Genomic DNA, 13,967 nt, shown 5'->3' on the forward strand with positions numbered 1-13,967 from the left:
CAAGAAGAGCAACTCCATCTTTCTGTCAGGGTAAATAATGTTCAGGTATGGCTCCTTGGCTTTCCAGACCAGTGTGTAAAAGATCGAAGAGACAATGGCCACCTTTCTGTCACACACACCAGATAACACAACCACAAAAAACCCAGCTCCAAGTCATATACACGGCGAGAGGTTTTGACAGTGACCATAGGAGTTGGCAAGACAGCGGCAACAGATTTGGGAGCGGGCTAGATAAACTGCATTCTGAGAGGAAAAGGCACCCCACGCACTTCTGACTGTAATGCAGTTCACCGTTGAAAACGTTATTAGAGTGTAGTCAGCTTTTCATTTAACTGAGTACAGTGCCTGCTCATGAGTAAGCATGTCAGGACTTAGACCTCACAGGATACATAACTGTTAGCTATGAGCAGTAGCAGAGTTGTAGACAAGATCCATTTACGTTCTCTCTTATGATTATATTATTCAGACCAATCATGGGAAATAGCAGTAGAATATACACTGGTGTACAAACATTCACAAGGCCGCGGGGCCAGACGGATTACCAGGACGTGTACTCCGAGCATGTGCTGACCAACTGGCAAGGGTCTTCACTGACATTTTCAACATGTCCCTGACTGAGTCTGTAATACCAACATGTTTCAAGCAGACCACCATAGTCCCTGTGCCCAAGGACTCTAAGATAACCTGCCTAAATGACTACCGACCCGTAGCACTGACGTCTGTAGCCATGAAGTGCTTTGAAAGGCTGGTCATGGCTCACATCAACACCATTATCCCAGAAACCCTAGACACACTCCAATTTGCATACCGCCCCAACAGATCCACAGATGATGCAATCTCTATTGCACTCCACACTGCCCTTTCCCACCTGGACAAGAGGAACACCTACGTGAGAATGCTATTCATTGACTACAGCTCAGCATTCAACACCATAGTGCCCTCAAAGCTCATCACTAAGCTAAGGATCCTGGGACTAAACACCTCCCTCTGCAACTGGATCCTGGACTTCCTGACGGGCCGCCCCCAGGTGGTTAGGGTAGGTAACAACACATCTGCCACACTGATCCTCAACACGGGGGCCCCTCAGGGGTGCGTGCTCAGTCCCCTCCTGTACTCCCGGTTCACCCATGACTGAATGGCCATGCACGACTCCAACACCATCATTAAGTTTGCCGATGACACAACAGTGGTAGGCCTGATCACCGACAACGATGAGACAGCCTATAGGGAGGAGGTCAGAGACCTGGCCGTGTGGTGCCAGGATAACAACCTCTCCCTCAACGTGACCAAGACAAAGGAGATGATTGTGGACTACAGGGAAAAAAATGGACTGAGCACGCCCCCATTCTCATCGACAGGGCTGTAGTGGAACAGGTTGAGAGCTTCAAGTTCCTTGGTGTCCACATCACCAACGAACTATCATGGTCCAAACACACCAAGACAGTCGTGAAGAGGGTACGACAAAGCCTATTCCCCCTCAGGAAACTGAAAAGATTTGGCATGGGTCCTCAGATCCTCAAAAAATTATACAGCTGCACCATCGAGAGCATCCTGACTGGTTGCATCACCGCCTGGTATGGCAACTGCTTGGCCTCCGACCGCAAGGCACTACAGAGGGTAGTATGTACGGCCCAGTACATCACTGGGGACAAGCTTCCTGCCATCCAGGACCTCTATACCAGGCGGTGTCAGAGGAAGGCCCTCAAAATTGTCAAAGACTCCAGCCACCCTAGTCATAGACTGTTCTCTCTGCTACCACACGGTAACCGGTACTGGAGTGCCAAGTCTAGGTCCAAAAGACTTCTCAACAGCTTCTACCCCCAAGCCATAAGTCTCCTGAACAGCTAATCATGGCTACCCGGACTATTTGCACTGCCCCCCCCCCCCCCATCTTTTCACGCTGCTGCTACTCTGTTAATTATTTATGCATAGTCAGTTTAACTCTACCCACATGTACATATTACTTCAACTACCTCAACTAGCCGGTGCCCCCGCACATTGACTCTGCACATAGCCTCCCTACTGTTATTTTATTTTACTTCTGCTCTTTTTTTCTCAACACTTTTTTGTTGTTTTATTCTATTTATTTATTAAAAATAAATGCACTGTTGGTTAAGGGCTGTAAGTAAGCATTTCACTGTAATGTCTGCACCTGTTGTAATCGGCGCATGTGGCCAATACAATTTGATTTGATTTTACTTGAAAACATTAGGAACATATCCATGACATGGACTGACAAGGTGAATCCAGATAAACTGCAACGCTGCTGGGTTTTTCACGTTCAACAGTTTCCCGTATGTATCGAGAATGGTCCACCACCAAAGGACATCCAGCCAACTTGACACAACTGTGAGAAGCGCTGGAGTCAACATGGGCCAGCATCCCTGTGGAAGCTTTCGACAGAGTCGAAATTGAGGCTGTTCTGAGCACAAAAAGGGGTGCAACTCAATATTAGGAAGGTGTTCCTAATTTTTTGTGTACTCAATTTGGTACATTGAGGTTAGTTGCAAATAGATCCATTTAATTTATTTTTGACGATCTTATATCAATTATATGACTCCAAGTATCGATTCTCTAAAAAGCACTTTTATTCCCATGACTGATCAAAACTAATTTTCTCATGTTCTCTCTGCAGCAGACATAGAGTGAGCAATATGTTTGGAACATCAAATTGCAAAAGAAAAATGTCAGTATCGAATCGCAATACATATTGTATCTAAGTAGCATGATACTATCGCATTGTCCCTGGCATTTCCCAGCCCTACACCTTTCATATCTGTAACAGGCAATTAATATCTGTCTCCCCTCCTTGTTTCACATCTCTGACTGAGAAACTGCAAAATACTAAAGGAAATTCAACAGTGAAACCATGGAATCATGACAATTTCCTAACATACAGCGATCATCACACAACAATGTGCTCATTGTATTCAACATAAAAAAGATGATACTGTCTATATCTTCACGCTTTGTTGCAGGTGTTCAATCTTCACACATTTCACTAGAGGAGAGAAACATTTTTATTGGTGGTGGTTATATATACACACGTGATGATAAAAGTTGTAGGCCAATTTATGCAAATAGTCATTGTAGTTTTTTAGCTTGAAGCCCTGTGGGAGACAAATCAAGTATTTACCTGATTTGTTTAATATTAATAGTTAACGATTAATATGCCTAACAATAGTAGAGACATTTCTTAACTACCAATGCTGTGCTTTTCGTAAGGATGGTTCCCTCCAGCTCCCTGCAGCTGGTCTGGGCGTGTAGTCAATGACACGGGATAGAGATAAACTTGAGGAACAGATAGACCTGTATTGTTTCCATTTCTCTTTGCTTCTGAGTAACCTGGTATTTTTGGTATTTGGTATTTTATTAGGATCCCCATTAGCTGTTGCAAAAGCATCAGCTACTCTTCCTGGTGTCCACACAATACATGAAACATGACATAATACAGAACATGAATAGACAAGAACAACTCAAGGACAGAACTACATAATTTTTTTTTAAAGGCACACACAGTCTACATATCAGTACATACACACAAACTTTCTAGGTCAAATAGGGGAGAGGCGTTGTGCCATGAGGTGTTGCTTTATCTGTTTTTTGAAACCAGATTTGCTGTTTATTTGAGCAATATGAGATGGAACGGAGTTCCATGCAATAATGGCTCTATAGAATACTGTACGCTTTCTTGAAATTGTTCTGGATTTGGGGACCGTGACAAGACCCCTGGTGGCATGTCTGGTGGGGTAAGTGTGTGTGTCAGAGCTGTCTGTAAGTTGACTATTCAAACAATTAGGGATTTTCAACACATTAATGTTTCTTATAAAAAGAAGAAGTGATGCAGTCAGTCTCTACTCAACTCTTAGCCAAGAGAGACTGGCATGTATAGTATTTATATCAGCCCTCTGATTACAATGAAGAGCAAGACGTGCCGCTCTGTTTTGGGCCAGCTGCAGCTTAACTAGGTCTTTCCTTGCAGCACTGGACCACACGACTGGACAATAATCAAGATTAGACAAAACTAGAGCCTGCAGAACTTGCTTTTTGGAGTGTGGTGTCAAAAAAGCAGAGCATCTCTTTATTACGGACAGACCTCTCCCCATCTTTACAACCATTGAATCTATATGTTTTGACCATGATAGTTTACAATCTAAGGTAACGCCAAGTAATTTAGTCTCCTCAACTTGTTCCACAGCCACACCATTCATTACCAGATTCAGCTGAGGTCTAGAACTTGATGATTTGTACCAAATATGATGCTCTTAGTTTTAGAGATGTTCAGGACCAGTTTATTACCGGCCACCCATTCCAAAACAGACTGCAACTCTTTGTTAAGGCTTTCAGTGACTTCATTAGCTGTGGTTGCAGGTCGTCAACTCTTTGTTAAGGGTTTCAGTGACTTCATTAGCTGTGGTTGCTGATGCGCATATGGTTGAATCATCAGCATACATGGACACACATGCTTTGTTTAATGTCAGTGGCAGGTCATTGGTAAAAATGGAAAAGAGTAGAGGCCCTAGAGAGCTGCCCTGTGGTACACCACACTTTACATGTTTGACATTAGAGAAGCTTCCATTAAAGAAAACCCTTTGAGATCTATTAGATAGATAGCTCTGAATCCACGATATGGCAGAGGTTGAAAAGCCATAACGCATACCTTTTTTCAACAACAGGTTATGGTCAATAATATCAAAGAACACACTGAAATCTAACAGTACAGCTCCCACAATCTTCTTATTATCAATTTCTTTCAACCAATTATCAGTCATTTGTGTCAGTGCAGTACATGTTGAGTGTCCTTCCCTGTAAGCATGCTGAAAATCTGTTGTTAAATGCTATTTCCCCTTTCACAAAAACACATGATCAGTACAAGCATGGCACAAGAAAACACACACGAATAGAGGTATGAGTGAGTAGTATTTTTCCAATGGCCACCAGTAGAATACAGGTATGAGTGAATAGTACTTTTCCAATGGTCACCAGTAGAATACAGGTATGAGTGAATAGTACTTTTCCAATGGCCACCAGTAGAATACAGGTATGAGTGAATAGTACTTTTCCAATGGCCACCAGTAGAATACAGTTATGAGTGAGTAGTACTTTTCCAATGGTCACCAGTAGAATACAGGTATGAGTGAATAGTACTTTTCCAATGGCCACCAGTAGAATACAGGTATGAGTGAATAGTACTTTTCCAATGGCCACCAGTAGAATACAGGTATGAGTGAATAGTACTTTTCCAATGGCCACCAGTAGAATACAGGTATGAGTGAATAGTACTTTTCCAATGGCCACCAGTAGAATACAGGTATGAGTGAGTAGTACTTTTCCAATGGCCACCAGTAGCTCCTCCAGAACCTCAGACATCTCTCCCCCGATGCTCTCCCGAAGACTCTTCCCACTGATGGTCTTATAATCCTGCAGAAGGGAAGCTCTCCAGGCGGAGTGTTTTGGTCACCCTTGCTTTACAGTAATGTACTGTATGGCAGTAACCACAGTAGCCAGACGTGAATAAAGGTAGTCTTTACTTTGTCAGAGCCGAGGGATGTTAAAGCTTCTAGAAAATATACGTCATGGTGATGTATAAGCTACGTTACTTTGAGCTGAGGGATGCTTTTTCTGACACAGCGAGCCAATTAACTTTGACTCATCTGTTCCTCAGTTCTTCTCTGCGTCGTAAAGGGTGATGCGGGGAAAATAATATAAATATACATAAATAGTACAGAAATGTGTTTCAATTTGTTTTGTTATATGTTGTTTATAAATGTTGTTACAAAATGCTGTCACATGTTATAAATGTTATGTTGTTATAAATGTTATAAATGCACCCTAATGAACACCTGAGAAACATCAACTCACCCATCTTGGCATCCTCTTTACCTTGGCATCCTCTTTGGCCTTGGCTGCATCCAGACATGTGTTCTCTCCATCTTGGCATCCTCTTTGGCCTTGGCTGCATCCACACATGTGTTCTCATCCATCTTGGCATCCTCTTTGGCCTTGGCTGCATCCACACATGTGTTCTCATCCACCTTGGCATCCTCTTTGGCCTTGGCTGCATCCACACGTGTTCTCATCCATCTTGGCACCCTCTTTGGCCTTGGCTGCATCCACACGTGTTCTCATCCATCTTGGCATCCTCTTTGGCCTTGGCTGCATCCAGACATGTGTTCTCATCCATCTTGGCATCCTCTTTGGCCTTGGCTGCATCCAGACATGTGTTCTCATCCACCTTGGCATCCTCTTTGGCCTTGGCTGCATCCACACATGTGTTCTCATCCATCTTGGCATCCTCTTTGGCCTTGGCTGCATCCAGACATGTGTTCTCTCCATCTTGGCATCCTCTTTGGCCTTGGCTGCATCCAGACATCTGTTCTCATCCATCTTGGCATCCTCTTTGGCCTTGTCTGCATCCAGACATGTGTTCTCTCCATCTTGGCATCCTCTTTACCTTGGCTGCATCCACACATGTGTTCTCTCCATCTTGGCATCCTCTTTGGCCTTGGCTGCATCCACATGTGTTCTCATCCATCTTGGCATCCTCTTTGGCCTTGGCTGCATCCACACGTGTTCTCATCCATCTTGGCATCCTCTTTACCTTGGCTGCATCCAGACATGTGTTCTCTCCATCTTGGCATCCTCTTTACCTTGGCTGCATCCACACATGTGTTCTCTCCATCTTGGCATCCTCTTTGGCCTTGGCTGCATCCACACATGTGTTCTCTCCATCTTGGCATCCTCTTTGGCCTTGGCTGCATCCAGACATCTGTTCTCATCCATCTTGGCATCCTCTTTGGCCTTGGCTGCATCCACATGTGTTCTCATCCATCTTGGCATCCTCTTTGGCCTTGGCTGCATCCACACGTGTTCTCATCCATCTTGGCATCCTCTTTACCTTGGCTGCATCCACACATGTGTTCTCTCCATCTTGGCATCCTCTTTACCTTGGCTGCATCCACACATGTGTTCTCTCCATCTTGGCATCCTCTTTGGCTTGGCTGCATCCACACATGTGTTCTCTCCATCTTGGCATCCTCTTTGGCCTTGGCTGCATCCAGACATCTGTTCTCATCCATCTTGGCATCCCCTTTGGCCTTGGCTGCATCCAGACATGTGTTCTCTCCATCTTGGCATCCTCTTTGGCCTTGGCTGCATCCACACATGTGTTCTCATCCATCTTGGCATCCTCTTTGGCCTTGGCTGCATCCAGACATGTGTTCTCTCCATCTTGGCATCCTCTTTGGCCTTGGCTGCATCCACACATGTGTTCTCTCCATCTTGGCATCCTCTTTGGCCTTGGCTGCATCCAGACATGTGTTCTCTCCATCTTGGCATCCTCTTTGGCCTTGGCTGCATCCACACATGTGTTCTCTCCATCTTGGCATCCTCTTTGGCCTTGGCTGCATCCACACATCTGTTCTCATCCATCTTGGCATCCTCTTTGGCCTTGGCTGCATCCACACATGTGTTCTCATCCATCTTGGCATCCTCTTTGGCCTTGGCTGCATCCACACATGTGTTCTCATCCATCTTGGCATCCTCTTTGGCCTTGGCTGCATCCAGACATGTGTTCTCATCCATCTTGGCATCCTCTTTGGCCTTGGCTGCATCCAGACATGTGTTCTCATCCATCTTGGCATCCTCTTTGGCCTTGGCTGCATCCACACATGTGTTCTCATCCATCTTGGCATCCTCTTTGGCCTTGGCTGCATCCACACATGTGTTCTCATCCATCGTGGCATCCTCTTTGGCCTTGGCTGCATCCAGACATGTGTTCTCTCCATCTTGGCATCCTCTTTGGCCTTGGCTGCATCCACACATGTGTTCTCATCCATCTTGGCATCCTCTTTGGCCTTGGCTGCATCCAGACATGTGTTCTCTCCATCTTGGCATCCTCTTTGGCCTTGGCTGCATCCACACATGTGTTCTCTCCATCTTGGCATCCTCTTTGGCCTTGGCTGCATCCAGACATGTGTTCTCTCCATCTTGGCATCCTCTTTGGCCTTGGCTGCATCCAGACATCTGTTCTCATCCATCTTGGCATCCTCTTTGGCCTTGGCTGCATCCAGACATGTGTTCTCATCCATCTTGCCCTTAGATTAAAGACAAACCACACTGACAGCTATAACAGGCCCCATTCTATGGACGGAGACAAACTACAGATCCTGTGTGTTTTGATTGACCCCACAGTACCTCGTCAAGAACGCGAATAGGGTCAGCAAAATCTCCTCCAGGGCCCGAGGTGAACTTCCTCTCGGTTTCTGTGAAAGAAAATCTGTTGCAATGTGTAAACGTGTCTCCAAGTCAACTATCAAACCATCTTAACTTCATCTGATGATGTCATCTCCATCAACTGGAGCTACTGATTGGTTGCATGCCATGGCTGTAAAATGGGGGCTGGGAGTCCATGAGACCTTCCAGGGCATCCATTAGTGCAGTAAGGGGGAAGAGGTGTCAACACTGACTGCCCAGGTTTGCTCTATAGATTGATAAAGGAGTGGTATGCCCATTAAAACGGAGGTGGCCTACCTTTCGACACTGTAGATAAAGAACATATTGTTTGTTTTATGTATAATTTTTTACAAAGATATCTTAATAAGACTGATATGAGTGTATTTCCAATTAGAAGATATCGTATTATTTACATTTACATTTATTATCAATGCATACATCATGATACACCACTAGTAATCTCTTAACCGTAAAGCTGCCATTTCAACAGTGATGTGGACTGGTGATTTCCGTGTCTGGGGAGATCAAAACAACATTAAAAACGTCTTGACTCCGTAGGACTTTAAAAAGTGATAGAACACAGTAGCCGAAAAGCAACCAGTGAATAAGATAGAATGCAATAGAATTGAATTTGTCAGAGCAACGTCAAAAGGATTGGAGATGGAGAAACTCTATTCAGCAGTCAAGGCGATCTCAGCAGTTGTGTCAAGTAAGCGAGATTAATCACATTACATTTTCATAAAACAGCTCGGAAAATAACTCCCCTAACGCATGTTAATACACAACGTTCGCCGATATATCCTATTGATAAAGAGAAAACAATATTGCAAAACAAATATATGCCAATGATTCTTAACTGAAGTTTAGCTACCACTCCACACAGTAGACAACAGGAGGAATGTTCTACAGTTCCATGTATTGCCACACAGTTCCACGCCTTTTATGCAAGCTGAAGCGTAGCCTCCCTGTGCTTCACAACGAGGATGTGAGATCATCCCTTGGGAACAAGCGCTAATCTGTAGGCCTTGATGCCTGCAATATTATGTTGCACTAGCCTGCTCTCCTTCTTTAACAAGTATGTGTCACAGGCTTGACAAATGCCCCTTTTGTTTTGCATGCTTCAGCCCATGTGCTCCTAATTGAGTTCTTGTGAACTCTGATTGATTGAGAAATGTGATTGGCTTCCTGTTTTCAGCTGCATGTTTATAACCCTTGTTTCTTTTGTTTGAGGTGCGTGGGAAGTTATGTTTGTGGAGTGGCTGTGGCAGAGCTCATTTGAAGCCTGGGTTTAGAAGCACGATTTGATGAATGATGATCTGTGTTAGTTGTGTAATGCTTTCCCTCCACTGAAACCTGTTTTAGTTAGATGTAATTGTTGTCTGATTGTTTTGTTATATCCTCCCTCCATTTTGTTTGCTAAACTAAATCTAACTTGTCCTTTCTACTCAAGCCCATTCTCAAAGAAGCTGTGCGGAGCTCCCCACGCTCTCGGTGTAGTCGTATCTATGATACTCGGACAGGTTGTGACGTATGACTTTGCTGATTCACTTTTGTTTGAATCCTCAAAATGGGGAACAATAGAACAATAATTAAACAGCATTGCCATTTCAGAAGTGTAATTTCATAACACTGTTACACTATAATTAATCTTGTAGCCCTACATCAGAAACACTATTCATCATACAGCACACAATACCCTCCTAGAAATATACACTAAACAAAAATATAAACGCAATATATGTAAAGTGTTGGTCCCGTGTTTCATGAGCTGAAATAAAAGTTCGCAGAGATTTTCCATATGCACAAAAAAGCTTATTTCTCTCAAATTTTGTGCACAAACTTGTTTACGTCACTGTAAGTGAGCATTTCTCCTTTGCCAAGATAATCCATCCACCTGACAGGTGTGGCATATCAAGCAGCTGATTAAACAGCATGATCATTACACAGGTGCACCTTGTGCTGGGGACAATAAAAAGGCCACTCTAAAATGTGCAGTTTTGTCACACAACACAATGCCACAGATGTCTCAAGTTTTGATGGAGCATGCAATTGGCATGCTGACTGTAGGAATGTCCACCAGAGCTGTTGCCAGATAATTTAATATTAATTTCTCTACAATAAGCCACCTCCAACTTCATTTTTGAGAATTTGGCAGTACGTCTAACTGGCCTCACAACCGCAGACCACGTGTATGGCATCGTGTGGGCGAGCGGTTTGTTGATGTCAACGTTGTGAACAGAGTGCCCCATGGTGGCGGTGGGGTTATGGTATGGCCAGGCATAATCTACGGACAACGAACACAATTGCATTTTATCTATGGCAATTTGAATGCACAGAGATACCGTAACGAGATCCTGAGGCCCATTGTGAGGCCCTTTTTTTAAAGGTATCTGTCTCCAACAGATGCATATCTGTATTCCCAGTCATGTGAAATCCATAGATTAGGTCCTAATGAATTAATTTCAATTGACTGATTTCCTTAAATGAACTGTAACTTAGTAAAATCTTTGAAATTGTTGCATGTTGCGTTTATATTTTTGTTCAGTGTACATATTTTTGGCAATGCTCATATTTCATATTGGTTTTTAATAAAGCTTGCATAGATGCAGACAGGTGGTACATGGACATTTGAGAATGACTGTTTACTTAGCAAACATTACAAACCATATATATTTTTTTAAAGATTTCTCAAAGAACAAAATAATGTTTAAACATAAGCCATGTATAGGCTTTGCCAACGCCACTGAAAGCAATGGACTAGTGGTAGTAAAGATGGAAGTCTAACTACTGGTTAAACCTTCAACTATTAGGTTTCACTGGAATTCTTACAAAACTAGAGAGCAAATGAAAATCAATCAACTGGCAAGGAATAAACAAGTGTCTCTGTGTTTCAATATTTAATCACTAAAAAGGCACCAAATACAGGCATCATATTAGTAGCATTGGAATTATTTCCACAAATAATAGCACCAAAAAAACGTAATGCCATCTCCCCAACTTCCCACTGTTTTATTGATAGGCACACAGTTCTATGAGAGACAGAGAGAGTGCTATTGACAAATCAATGCACAACAAAATGGTTTTCTGCAGAAACATACTGCATTTACACAGGCAGCCCAATACTGATATTTATTTCCACTAACTTGTCAATCACATCAGATTCTTTTCACATCAGATATTTTTCAGAGCTGAACTAATTGTTCAAAAGACCAATTAGTGGGAAAAAAAAATAAAGATCAGAATTGGGCTGGCTGTGTAAACGGCAGCCTATGTGCTTTGGGCGTTGTGCTGAAGTAGTCATCTGTCACAATCAACCAATCAATTGGTCGTGTCATAACACTTCCATATACACACAAATGTTACACATCATTCTTACAGACAATGGCAAATTCAGTAGGTTGGCCATATATACAGTAATACAGGACAAGAGCTAATAATATGGTAAAAATACATACTGCAATATAATCATCATCAGGAAAATAATTCAGTGACTGAATATAGTCCCTACTGGGATCCTATTCCCTATATAATGAATGCACTGTATAGGAAATATGCTGCTATTTGGGATGCATCCACAGTGCTGAGGTGAAATTGAACTTGTATGTACATTAAAGAATATAACTGAAGCATTTTGGGTCATTTGGCAGAATGAAGGCAAGGCATAAAACACTAGACAGTATGAAACATTTTTTTAAATAATTATGTATGCACTCACTAACTGTAAGTTGCTCTGGATAAGAGTGTCTGCTAAATGACTAAAATGTCAAACGTAAAATGTAGACACACACGTTGTATAAAATACTACAAGTTAGCATGTTGCAATTAAAAGACAAGAAATCCATTCTGTTACACAGTAGCAGTGATTATAAGGCTACGGTAGCATCCAAGGGGAGTGAGTGGGGTAGACACCAACACACAACTAGAATGAATAGAACAGACCTCCGCATTCATGTCAATGATGCCATAATGGTTCGCGGTTCTATTTCCATGGGCAACAACCTATCTAGACTACATCATCTACAGTAGTAGTATTCAAAGTGCAAACAGTCGATCAAAACACTTGTTTTCTCGTCATCTGAATCTGATGGATATTGAAATCATTCACAGATGGAATTCCACTTTCTACCCTTGTTGAAAACACTTTGGTCTATTGGTATGGATTTGGAAATGCGTGAGACAGTACCGCATGTAATGGTACCAATGGAAAGCTGTTGAGCTATTGTCTAAAATATGAAAACACACTAGACTATTAGTAGGCTGAATCTTAGTTCTACAGGCAGAGAACTAGGTTTGAGGACAATATGTGTTATTGCACTTGAATATACACTGAGTGTACAAAACATTAGGAACACCTGCTCTTTCCATGACATAGACTGACCAGGTGAATCCAGGTGAAAGCTATGATCCCTTATTGATGTCACCCGTTAAATTCAGTTCAATCAGTGTAGATGAAGGGGAGGAGACAGGTTAAATAATTATTTTTTAAGCCTAGAGACAGTTGAGACATGGATTGTGTATGTGTGCCATTCAGAGGGTGAATGTGCAAGACAAAAAATGTAAGTGCCTTTGAACGGGGTATGGTAGGTGCCAGGTGCACCGGTTTGTGTCAATAACTGCAACGCTGCTGGGTTTTTCATGCTCAACAGTTTCCCGTGTGTATGAAGAATGGTCCACCACCCAAAGGTCATCCAGCCAACTTGACACAACTGTGGGAAGCATTGGAGTCAACATGGGCCAGCATCCCTGTGGAACGCTTTCGACACCTTGTAGAGTCCATGCCCCCGACAAACTGAGGCTGTTCTGAAGGCAAAAGGAGGGGGGGGGGGGGTCGAGCAACTCAATATTAGGAAGTTCTTAATTTGTTATACACTCAATGTACATCATTAACACACAACGCTTTCAGTTGTGGACAATAGATCATAACACAATATAGGCCGGAATCCTAACAATCTTTCATTGAAATGAATGCATGATGAACGAAAAGCGGAGTTAGGATTGGGGTCGTCAGTGTGTTTAATACTTTCATAGTGGTCATATTGTGGCAATGGAATTATGCAGCAGAGATATAACTGAACTATTTAAACTATTCAAGACAAGCTCCCGAGTGGCGCAGTGGTCTAAGGCACTGCATCGCAGTGCTAGCTGTGCCACTAGAGATCCTGGTTCGAATCCAGGCTCTGTCGTAGACGGCCGCGACCGGGAGACCCATGGGGCGGCGCACAATTGGCCCAGCGTCGTCCAGGGTAGGGGAGGGAATGGCTGGCAGGGATGTAGCGTTTGCAACGCCAGGATTGTGGGTTCGTTTCCCATGGGGGGCCAGTATGAAAAAAATATTAAAATAATGTATGCACTCTGGATAAGAGCAAAGTACCTGAGCTACCTACCGTACATTGATCATTTTGGCGTTGTTGTTGTTATGGAAACGTAAAGCGAAAACAAGGCAGCAGATTTCACCTGACTGGTCATCGTTCAACGATAATGATGAATTACTAATTTCTCTATTCCTGAGGTAGCCCAGTTGTGAAATGATTTGAATAAATGCTGCATAGCTGGCCATCAAAAACACGCTTCGCTTTTGACTTTTTATCTCACATCACAGTTGTATAAAAATACATTAGCGAACAATATCTTATTCCATAACTACAAACAAACGCTTTTTAGAAAATATGATTTATTTTAAATTTGTCATAAAATATTCCTTCACTTCAGGAGATTTTCACAAGGGCAATGTT

This window comes from Coregonus lavaretus, assembly GCF_964263955.1.
Source record: "Coregonus lavaretus genome assembly, contig: HAP1_SCAFFOLD_460, whole genome shotgun sequence".
NCBI lineage: Eukaryota > Metazoa > Chordata > Actinopteri > Salmoniformes > Salmonidae > Coregonus > Coregonus lavaretus.